We start from the raw sequence: 10,986 nt of genomic DNA on the forward strand, positions 1-10,986 counted from the left end.
GGAAAAGTTGTTCGAAGTTCTCGAACCAGCGTTCCAGCTGGTCAATTGGGCAAGTCAATGACCATTCGCATCTTTCACAGGCATCGTTGCATTCATCTTCGCCGCATTTAAGCCTCGTAAGGTATCGTAGAGGAGACGAATTCCCCCGGTTGATGCCGCTCTCTCTCCTTTGTTGGCCAGAGAGTTCGCCCACACTCGGCACATGGAAAAGTTGTTCGAAGTTCTCGAACCAGCGTTCCAGCTGGTCAATTGGGCAAGTCAATGACCATTCGCATCTTTCACAGGCATCGTTGCATTCATCTTCGCCGCATTTAAGCCTCGTAAGGTATCGTAGAGGAGACGAATTCCCCCGGTTGATGCCGCTCTCTCTCCTTTGTTGGCCAGAGAGTTCGCCCACACTCGCTTGTCCCGTCGACATGAGCGTTTCACTTCCTTCTCCAGAGCCAAGTATCGTTGACAGGCTAAGAGTTCGGCTCCCCTGGTTTTTGTTCGGTCTATCGCGCCTTTGGCTTCTCTTTGCTCCTCTATTTTCCTCCAGGTCTCACAGCCTGGAATGTGTAGGGACATAAACGGAAACCTTCTTACGAACGAGCGTGAAGTGATCCAGAGGTGGCGGAAGCATTACGAAAAACATCTGAACAGCAATGTGGCAGTTAACGGTATGGTTTCGACCCCAAGAGTACGGGCGCAGGACATACGTTTTCCAGCTCCAGATCTCCAGGATACCCAGGAGGTGATTGGCTGGCTGAAAAACAACAAAGCCCCTGGGGCTGACCAACTATCAGGAGGACTATTTAAACACGGTTATGAGGCACTGAATAGAGCGTCGCACTGGGTAATTACGTATGTTTTGGAGGATGAGGTTCTATCGTAGGAGTGGATAGAAGGTGTCGTGTGTCCCATCTAAAAGGACAATCAGCTTTATTGTACCGCAATCACATTGCTGAACGGCGCTTACAAGGTAACCGCCCAAATTTTATGTTGACTAGCACCAAGCGAATACAACGTGCACTGCACACACATCATCCATTTATCGACTTCTTAAAACTTCGAGATGACTCCGTTGCGTGGGGGAAGCAAAAACACAAGCTGACATAGGGCACGGGTAGAAAGTCGCATGAAACAGGATCATTGGGAGAGGACTTATGACGCTGGATGGCAGCCACGGTTTGCCTGTTCACTTTCGGTGGTAGGACTTACTTCCTGTTGGGATGCCACGAGTTGAGGCTGGCTGACGATGGCTATGTGCTTTTTTATTTGGTTAGATTTGGGTAACATTTGGTCTTACATTAGGATTCTTATCTGCAGCGTGTTCTTTCAGAAACCTGCTTCGAACGTCAAGGTTAGTCTTAAGGTTCCGATTGGTCTAACTTTAGGTCCAAATTTCGGTTCGGAAAGCGGCACAATATTGCAGGTTTTGGCACGTTGGAGACTTTGGCGAAACAATGGTGCTTATGGGTCGAAGTCTTGGCTAACTTTCATGTCTTTTTCATTGACAAACGTTGTTATCTAGTGGCTGTCTTGGGGTTTTTGGGATGATCAGGAAAGATACTGCTAAGGTTTGGGGGACCGCTAGAATCTCCGAAGGTACTGTAGGAGGAATCGCAGGCAATGGTTCCAGTTTTTTTATGATGATTCTTGGATTTTAGGGTTTGAGATAGAGTCCTGTGTTCCTGTCATTGTTCCGGTCAGAGAATCGGAGAAGTTATGGTTCCCATCGCCCCAGTTGTACATGTTAGCCAAGTATGTTTTGGGCTTTCCTCAATAGATCTTTCAGCCCTTTGCAGTATGGAAGAACCAAACCTTATAAACCTTATATGAAGTGGAATAAATAAATTTTTCATCTCATTTTTTGGCGGATTGGTCATAAGGCTGAATACCTCCAAATAAGCGCATTAACTTACTGATTAAATGTCTCGAAGACACCATTGCGCTAAATAATAAAGGAACTATTAAATAAATGCGCTAGAAACCCGATTTTAGCCACTGTATATGGCCTGAAACGAATCATTCTGCTAGTCTCCGGCTATTGGGCGAGCATAGGGAGGTTGGCACGGCGTAGTACATAATCCTATCACATTTTCGTTGGTTGGTGAGGTTCGTGTGACCAGTGTAACTTTATGAATCTTCAATCTTTATGCCCATTAACTGGTTTAAAATTGAAAAAAATAAAAAAGAAAATCAGTTAAGTACTGTCCTCCATTTCTAGCCTTACATTTGCTTGATTGTGAACCGATTTTTATCAAATCTTCACCCCGCTTTACAATACAGCACTTTTTTTATTTTCAATTCTTAAAATAAAAGCGTAAAAATAGGGGTTTTTGGGAAAGCTGACCTCAGAAAAGTAAAGTTTTGAGATTATAAAACGAGATTGAATAACTTATGGGGATGATTATTATCTCTCGTGAAATTTCGGTTTCGAGTTGAGTTTAATATTCGTTTTCGATGGATGGCCTATTGGCTATAGAAACTGTATAGCCTGATCATCCAACAGAGTATGCTCTCATGATATTGACCATCTGACATGCACCTCAGAACCATGCTTTTTCTCAACCGCACAACAGCAATGCATCAGGTGTCATTAGCAAAAAGTGCACTAAGACCAAAAGATATATACGCCGAAAAGTATTTGCTAAAGCGAGCCGTCACCGTAGGGAAAACCAGATTCGTTATACTTTGCGCCATCATAGCATTGAACGTGATTTAAGTGGCCAGCGCTCTTTCAGTACTGCTTGCAATATATCACAGCCGGACGTAAGTCCAAGAATCATCTGTCTGCCCTACTGAATGCAGTAGCTCAGTCGCAACGTGTGGAGTTGGTCCTTGTGTGATGCGTAGGTGAGATGATAATTAACATGTGTGCCAGTGAATGATATTCTACGGCTCTGGGAGAAAAGTACAGTGGCGTAAAGCCATTCAAATGCATTCTTTTCACACAATTAATCCTTAATATTAAAAAAAAATTATAGAAAATACATTTGTGAAATCTTAAAACTTATAAAATCACTAACCGGAATGGTGCAGAAAGATCTAGTATGATCTGCATCACAGACGATCGTGCCCCTTTTCCCAGATGCTATCTGCGTCTAATACTAGATCTTTTTCTCAATTGTCCAATGGAGACGCATGGTTGTTTTTTTGTTCTAATTTCGTTCTCCAAATTGAAAACATCAACATCAGGGGCCGTACACATATTACGTATGCACTTAAGGAGGGAGGGAAGGGGGGTTCCATCATTTTCTTACGCACCATATAAATAAAAAATCATTTGTATGAAAAAAATCTTACATGGGGGGAGGGGGTCGAAAAACCCAGCAAAAATGCTTACGTAATATAAGTGCGACCCCTCAACCGGCGCTGGCTCTAAAATCTTTGAAAGAAATAATATTTTGCTGAAACCTATTCTTACAACTTTTCAGATTCTTTTTATTATACGTTGTGCGCCAATGTGCGAGTTGCCCAAAAAAATTCAAGGACTGATCTTCTTTGTTGCAGTTTAAATAAATATGCCATGCTTCTTAAGTTGGTCAAAATAATTGGGAATGGAAATGAGTTCACGCGAGTTGTATTTAACTGTCAGCTGTGGATTGACGGAAAGGAATCACTCAACGGAGGATTTGACTTATTGGCCTTGGAGACTTGTTTGCCCATTGCAGAAAAATATAACCAACGTACAACGGAAAAGCATCTACGACGTGCAAACACAACAAGAAAAAGACCAGTTTGCCAGTGAAATGAAAACAATGAAAATCGCAATAAAAACTGCCGAATAATTTCTCGAGTCGCCAAGTCTGAGTGGTATGATCGAGAACTTCAGAAAAAACAGCGACCGGCGTTTTTTTATAGTCCCTAACATGACAACAAAGTTATAACAGCCAAAGCAAGTGAGTGTTCAAAAGAAAACACAACACGAGAAAGGTTTGAAAATAAAAGTTGCGATCAAATTACAGCACAGCGACGCTGTTTTTGAATGAGATGGGAACAATTCCCAATAATAAGAACGAATTCGTGTAAGTCGGAAAATATGATAATTTACCGACTTTTACCCGCGTGCGGACATTTGAAATTACAGCCACGGACGTAAGCGAGGGTTTATCTAATCAATCTATTTTTTGTACAATTTCTGTCATGCATAGCTGACAATTTTAAGCATAAGAAGACAACTTGTCTGCAAAGCACTATAGAGTTATTTACGACCAGAGAACTTTGTATTTCTATTATCGCGAGGGAGGTTTTCTAAGCAAAATGTGCGAAAAGGTGACCAAGCCCACGTAGCGTCTTTTCAACGTCGCATCCACGTAAGAGCGGTATAGAAAATACCCGGCATCAAATAAATAGATGTACACGAGTAATAAGGCGAGGACAGGTCTAACCGCGAATGCTGAGACATGGTGTCCGCTGTGCTGTGTGTCCAATATTTTTTTGTTCATGAAAAAGATATTTACTTCAAAACCTGTGACTATCTTTTCAGAATCGGAATTATTGTTTTGATCACTTTTTCCAGGATGCATTCAAATGAAATGTGGACAAATAACTTCCGAACATTCTATTTATCAGAGACAGAACCATAATCAGAACGAAGATCAAAATCTATATAAATTTTGTGATCCATCATTTCAGATCTAATTTAATTTTTGGAAAAATAATTTTCAAATAACTTGAAGACACGCACGTAATCCAAGAAATAGATAATGTTAGATAATGTTTCTACGGATTTCTGAGATTTGCTATCATCTAAGGTATGTATAAAGATTACACTTAAGCCTTTTAAGTCTCGGTTAGAAGGTTCAAGTAAAGTGAGTCACATCTCCATTCAACTCACTTGAGTTGAAACAAAGCTGAATACATTCAACTTTTGGCTAGTCAATCGACTCGCCTAATCTAAACAGCAATCAAACAAAAGTTATCGGTCAGCCACCCAACCATCCAAATTTGCATGCGATACTGTTTTACGATTTATATTCGGCAGCCTTATTAATTTCCGATGATAAGATATCTTATTTGAGGGTGACTCATTGAGCTTATAGAGTTCGGCTTGTTGGACACCCATATTATTTTAGTTCATAATTAACCACAGTCATGTGATTTGTGGCATTGGACATTTATTTTTGAATTTATTTTGGGTTTGAATGGTTCGGAAACGTCTGTTTATCAACATAACAAATATAATCATGAACTCACGAGTAGAGGTGTGCACCGCAGTGTCGCCGACGCTATAATTTTCGACAGCTGCAATTTTTAGAACCGCATCACCAAAGAATTTAAAGCGAGCCGAAAAAAAATTTCACCAGTTTTTACGATACCCTATTAGAAATCTGAATTTATCACTGATGACAAAGATCTTGCTGCAATGTGCCATCAAAGAGTACCAGACGGTGATCATTTATTTTTCAATTCTTTCTAGCAACTCGAACGGCTCCGCCAACACGGACTATGAGCGTGTCATGTTCTCGGAGTAATGAGCGAAAACGACGAACTACGCTTGCGGCCACCCATAAGCCTCAAACGCAATTCAGAGAACCGGTGATGGAAACGGCAAGATTTGGCAGATAATATATGGGTTAACTGTCAAATACTGTTCCGCTGCATTGCATAGGGAGCTATAGTCGCGCTTTTTCAGGCCAATGGTCGATCATGGTGCGCGGGATCGTTTAATCCACTTCAGTGCTTCGGCGTGTTGATATGTAATATGAGCGCTCCGCGATCGGCCTCCTCGAACGAATTCTAGCCACATCCCAGTCTTGGGACTCCGTCCACGTAATCTCTCTTAAATATTTGCATAATGTCTGACAGTCAAGCAGCATTGAATGCTTTGAAATCAGCAATATTGTATTGGGTTCCTGGTCATTGTGGTATTGAAGGCAATGAACAAGCTGATATGCTGGCCAGACTTGGTTCATCTCGACAATTCATAGGTCCCGAACCATTTTGTGGTGTATCTGCGTGTTCTCTTCGAATGGAACTCAAATCTTGGGAACATTCTAAAATAGAGGACATTTGGAAAAACACATTGATTGCGAGGCAGTCAAAACGTTTCATCATACCGATCTTAACACATACACATTATAACAGGCCATTGCCCGAGCCGATATCACTTGAAGCTGTTAGGAAAACTTCAAGATGATGAATGCCGTTTCTGCGGCATACATGTAGAGGACTCGGAACATCAGTTATGCCATTGTCCGGCAATTTTTGAAAGGAGATTACAGTTCTTCAACAAGGGGCTAATAGAACCCTCAGAAGTTTAGAGAACAAGTCCCAATATGGTAGAACGATTCATCAGAACCATAATAACGCATTGGGATATCGCTGATAGTCAAGGTAATGCAATTGCTCTAAATAGTAATGATGTGTCAACTTGACAAAGCTAGATAAAATGGGGCATATATCACAATAGATCTAACAAATGGTGGCAGTGATTAAAATACCCAACAAGGAAAAAAAATCTCTCTGAAAAGTACTATTTCGGCGAACTAAGGAACCTCCAAGTTTCGTTCCTGCCTCTCCCGAGCCCGGCGTTCGGGGCTGAAGAAGTTCTAAGTTTGATGGCAAAACACGATGCTCGATCCGGTGACAAAACCATGTTGAATCATGCGCCATTAGTATGCGCTTATCGTACAGATTAGTTCACAATCTATCTACCGTCATGCGGGGTTTCTTTTGAATTCGGGGGCTACTTTGGATTTTTGATTTCTTAAAAAATAAATTAACGAAAAAAATATCAAATTTGAAACAGAAAGGTACCATACAACTATTAGCAATACACCCGAATGCTGATAATGGCAATTTGATAGTAGTTTACGTCATAATTCTTGTTTCAAAATGTCAAAAGTAGGCCCGATTTGTCGAAAGAAGCCCCGCACGACGGTACCCAATATGGATTTCCTTTGTGAGCACTGGAATAGGTTGCTCAACCAGATTTATCTTCCACAGGTTCCAGTAGTTCCGCCGTTGACCGCACACTTATCCACCTTTTGCAGCTCCCTTGATCAGGTCGTCTTCAACCGGATTTCACGTATATGATTGCCATTCAAACAAGAAAATTGCCTGTTATGAAACCTGCGTAAGTACTTAGACCTTTTTTTGGAAGATCTACAATTTTGCGAGTACTTAATAAGTTGGGTTTAATAAAACGTCTTGACTGCCTCGCAATTAAGGTGTTTTTTTTCAAATGTAGGATTTGAGTTCCATTCCAGCATACGCAAATACACCACAAAGTGGTTCCGGACCTATAACCAAGTCCTGCTAGCATATCAGCTACATCGTTGCCTTCAATGCCACAACGACCGTTACGACATGCCAAGGTTGGGAGTGATTGAACACATTTCCAAACAAGTTAAGATGCATGTTGCTGATTTCAAGGCGTTAAATGCTGCTTGACTATCAAACATTATGCAAATATTTGAATGCCTATAATTTCGACGTAAGCATAAATTGGAGCATTCCAGAATAGCCTGAACTTCAGCTTGGAAAACAGTTGTCCACTTGCCCATGAAAATCGAAATATTTAACCCTGGGCCAGTCACGCCTGCTCCAACTTGATTGTTCTGTTTGAGCCATCGGTTTAAAACACAATTGATCCTGAGCGAAGATTTGGTCCCCCATTCGTCCTTGAAACACTTACGGGTCTTCCCTCGTGACAAACGGCGAATGACTCCGTGGATACATTGGTCCATTCCCACGCCAAAACGATTATTCAAACTTTGATTTTCATATTTCGCTGTATGACCAGAAGATACACGCCATCGAAAGGTCCGATGTGTATTCTAGACCATGACTGCGACGATGCGGGACACGACGTGAGCGTCGTTTTGGCCGACGCTTTTCCGGCTACTAAACAGGGATTGCAGATTCGGACCAACTCCTCGACCTCTATGTCATTGCCGGGCCAGTATACTACGGGCAATCCCATTTAGGGGCCCCTAATGGAACTATCTTAGGGTTTTGCCTTGAGGAACAGCCACACGGTCGTATAGCATCCCGCTGCCATCAACTATGCTGAGCGAGTCCCGCCGATTGTACGATAGTACGGTAAGCTCATGATCAACTTCAAATCACGTGGCCAGCCTTCCTCGATAAATTTAGCACTGGTTGCAGAGCTAATCACCTTTTCCTTAGCCGTGCGGTAAGATGCGGGGTTACAAAGCAAAACCATGCGGAAGGTGACTGGGTTCGATTTCCGGTCCGGAAATTTTCGAATTGGAAATTTTATCGACTTCCCTGGGCATAAAAAGTATTATCGTGTTAGCCTTATGATATAGGAATGCGAAAATGGTAACTTGGCTGAGAAATCTCGCAGTTGGAAATGCTTAATGAATACTAAGCTGCGAGGCGGCGATGAGTATAAAGTGGACGCAAATTTCACAAGCTGCTGTCATTCTTTTTGTTTTTCAAATTTTGCTTCTAGTTCTTAGCTGTGAAACTATAATTCATAATTTAGTGAGAGAAGAGATGTTCAGGTACAAGAGGTTCATATTAATGTAAGTGTCGGATGCGTCAAAACCTTGCTCAAAATTTCCTGGAGGACACGAAAATGGCCAAAACACTCATTGCAATGCGAAGTTTTGCAAATTCCGTTTGATGGCTATGGCAGTAACATTAACTTGGTGCGATCCATACTACTTAAAGTTTTGTTATTATGCAAAATATTGAGGTAAGGTGTTCCTATTGTATGTCCTGTCGCAAGCATTTCAATTCTGCATTTAGTAAATCTAAATTAACAAGAATTTGTCGTTTAATCACATTATTAACCGAGACGAATAGTGCCATAATAATGTTCTCAATTTTTAACAATGACTAATGAAAGCTAATGCCGTTTTAGCTCAGATTCCGAGCGTGGCTTATATTCCGAACACTCGCTTTAAAATACCCATTTTGGCTTGACTTTATTCGCGTAATTTTCCACATTGGAGCTTGAGTTCGTTTTTAACCGAAGGAAATGTTAGTTTTCGGGCTCTAAAATGCCAGTGTTCGGAGTGTGAGTCATGTTCGGGGTTTCAGTCGGAACGGTAGTTAATATTTTTCGACAGTTTCAAAGTTTCGGCACTTTTTCTAGACTCCCTCATTGACAACAAAAATATTTATATTAGATTATTGGTCATGGCTCTGTCAAAACACACCAAACTGCTTAATGATTGACTTGTGATCGTAAAAGTTAAATGAAAATCTTTTCATATCAATTTATCCACACATTTGCTGTAGGATATGCTTAGTTGTAGGGCCGACCAATTGTTGTAGCACACTCTTTGATTTAAAGTTTGTGTATCTTTGCATTTCCTCAGCTGATTACCACCTTGGTATTGCTATCAAGTATTTTTTTTCTTCAAAAAAAATTTCAACGAAGCTCACTGTCGCACTCACTTATTTACAAGCTCTACATCTCGCAGTTACGTCAAATCCCTCGCTAGATTGCCCTTATTTCACATTAATACATTGTACGTACGCATTTTTTCACACAGTTTTTGTCCTACGCGATTTGCTATTACACATTTCTTTATATGTAATCTATGACGCATTAAAAAAAAATATAAGGATTGAATAATACTTTATACCATAACATACATATAGATTAGTGTCTTTCCTAAAGTTGTGATGGTTCCCTTATTACATATTTTATTTTTGAATTATATGTACATACTTGTTTTCGGAAGGCACGGAAAATTTTCGCGAAATATTCCATGTAGTTTCGCTATGTTTTGCCCCATGCAGTCGGTTAGAAAACAAAATAATTAATGCGCGTTCAATCGTGTTTTCATGAGGCGCGCAGAATGTTCGCGAAGTCCGAATCTTTCTGTGTATCTTCATATAGTCGGTCGGAAAACAAAAAAGTAGGTGGGCGTTTGATAGTGTTCAAGCTCAGTTTCGAATTACACGATACACCGGCATAGCGTGTACCAAAACGAACCCTGCTACGCTCCCAACCCCATATAACCATCATTTTAGTGATTTCTAGTGAAAGAAGTGCGCATCCGATCATGTTTCCTGTTTTCTCGGTCTCAAACAAAGAGTTTTTTGTTAAATTTCGATCAAACTACACGCAACACCCCGCATATCGTTTACCACTTACTGCTACACTCCCTACCCCATATATCCAACATCCCAGTGATTTCTCGTGGAAGTGCAGATGACTCGTCGGCTTCCATCAAAGCGAGTATCACGTCAACATTTCCTACCCATTCCCTAATTGACCTGCATTCGGACACGGCCGGCGCTGGTATTGCTTAATTTTGGGTCACCAGTTCTTACACATTGAGGATGATGTTAGTCCCAAATATCATCTGTTGGTTCTCTGTGTAATTACAGCTGACCTGGCAATAACAGAGTAGCAACCGTGGGCGGTCAATCATGCTCATGCTCATGCTCATGCTCACTAAGCTGCGAGGCGGCGATGTTTCAGTGGGGGATGTAATGCCAATAAGAAGAAGAAGATGCAGAGCGATGTTCTCCTTAGTCGCATGTTGTAACGCTGGGAATGACAATACAGTTGTCTAGCAAGTCGCGAGTCACCATGTCTTCTTCCAGGTTGAATGCTATAAGGACATGCTTCTCTTCCAGTCGTACACTGTATGATCGATGAGCCGGGAATCGGAATAGCATATCGATGCAACCGAAAGCGTTGCGTTTGTGGAAATATGCTCGATGTCGAAATCGTAATCCAGCTTTTTAAGCAGGCCATGCTTCAAAATTTGAATCATCCCTTTTGACATTTAGAGTGAAATCAGTAGTGATTCAGTTTGGTTGCAAATTTTCGAATACTATTCTAGTTTGAATATGAGCCAAAATAGAACAAACTCACAGGCTTCCCCAGCAGTGTTCTATTCATGTTTGATTGTTTTTCCATTAAATGAAATGATTATGTTGCTGCTGAGGAAGGCGCGGTAAATGCAAAATGGATTGATCCGTACATAAAATGACGCATACATACACCAAAACAATTGAAAAATATTTGAATATAGTGATTCATTCGTGGTTTAAATCTGCAGAAAA

Source organism: Armigeres subalbatus, chromosome 2, assembly GCF_024139115.2.
Source record: "Armigeres subalbatus isolate Guangzhou_Male chromosome 2, GZ_Asu_2, whole genome shotgun sequence".
NCBI lineage: Eukaryota > Metazoa > Arthropoda > Insecta > Diptera > Culicidae > Armigeres > Armigeres subalbatus.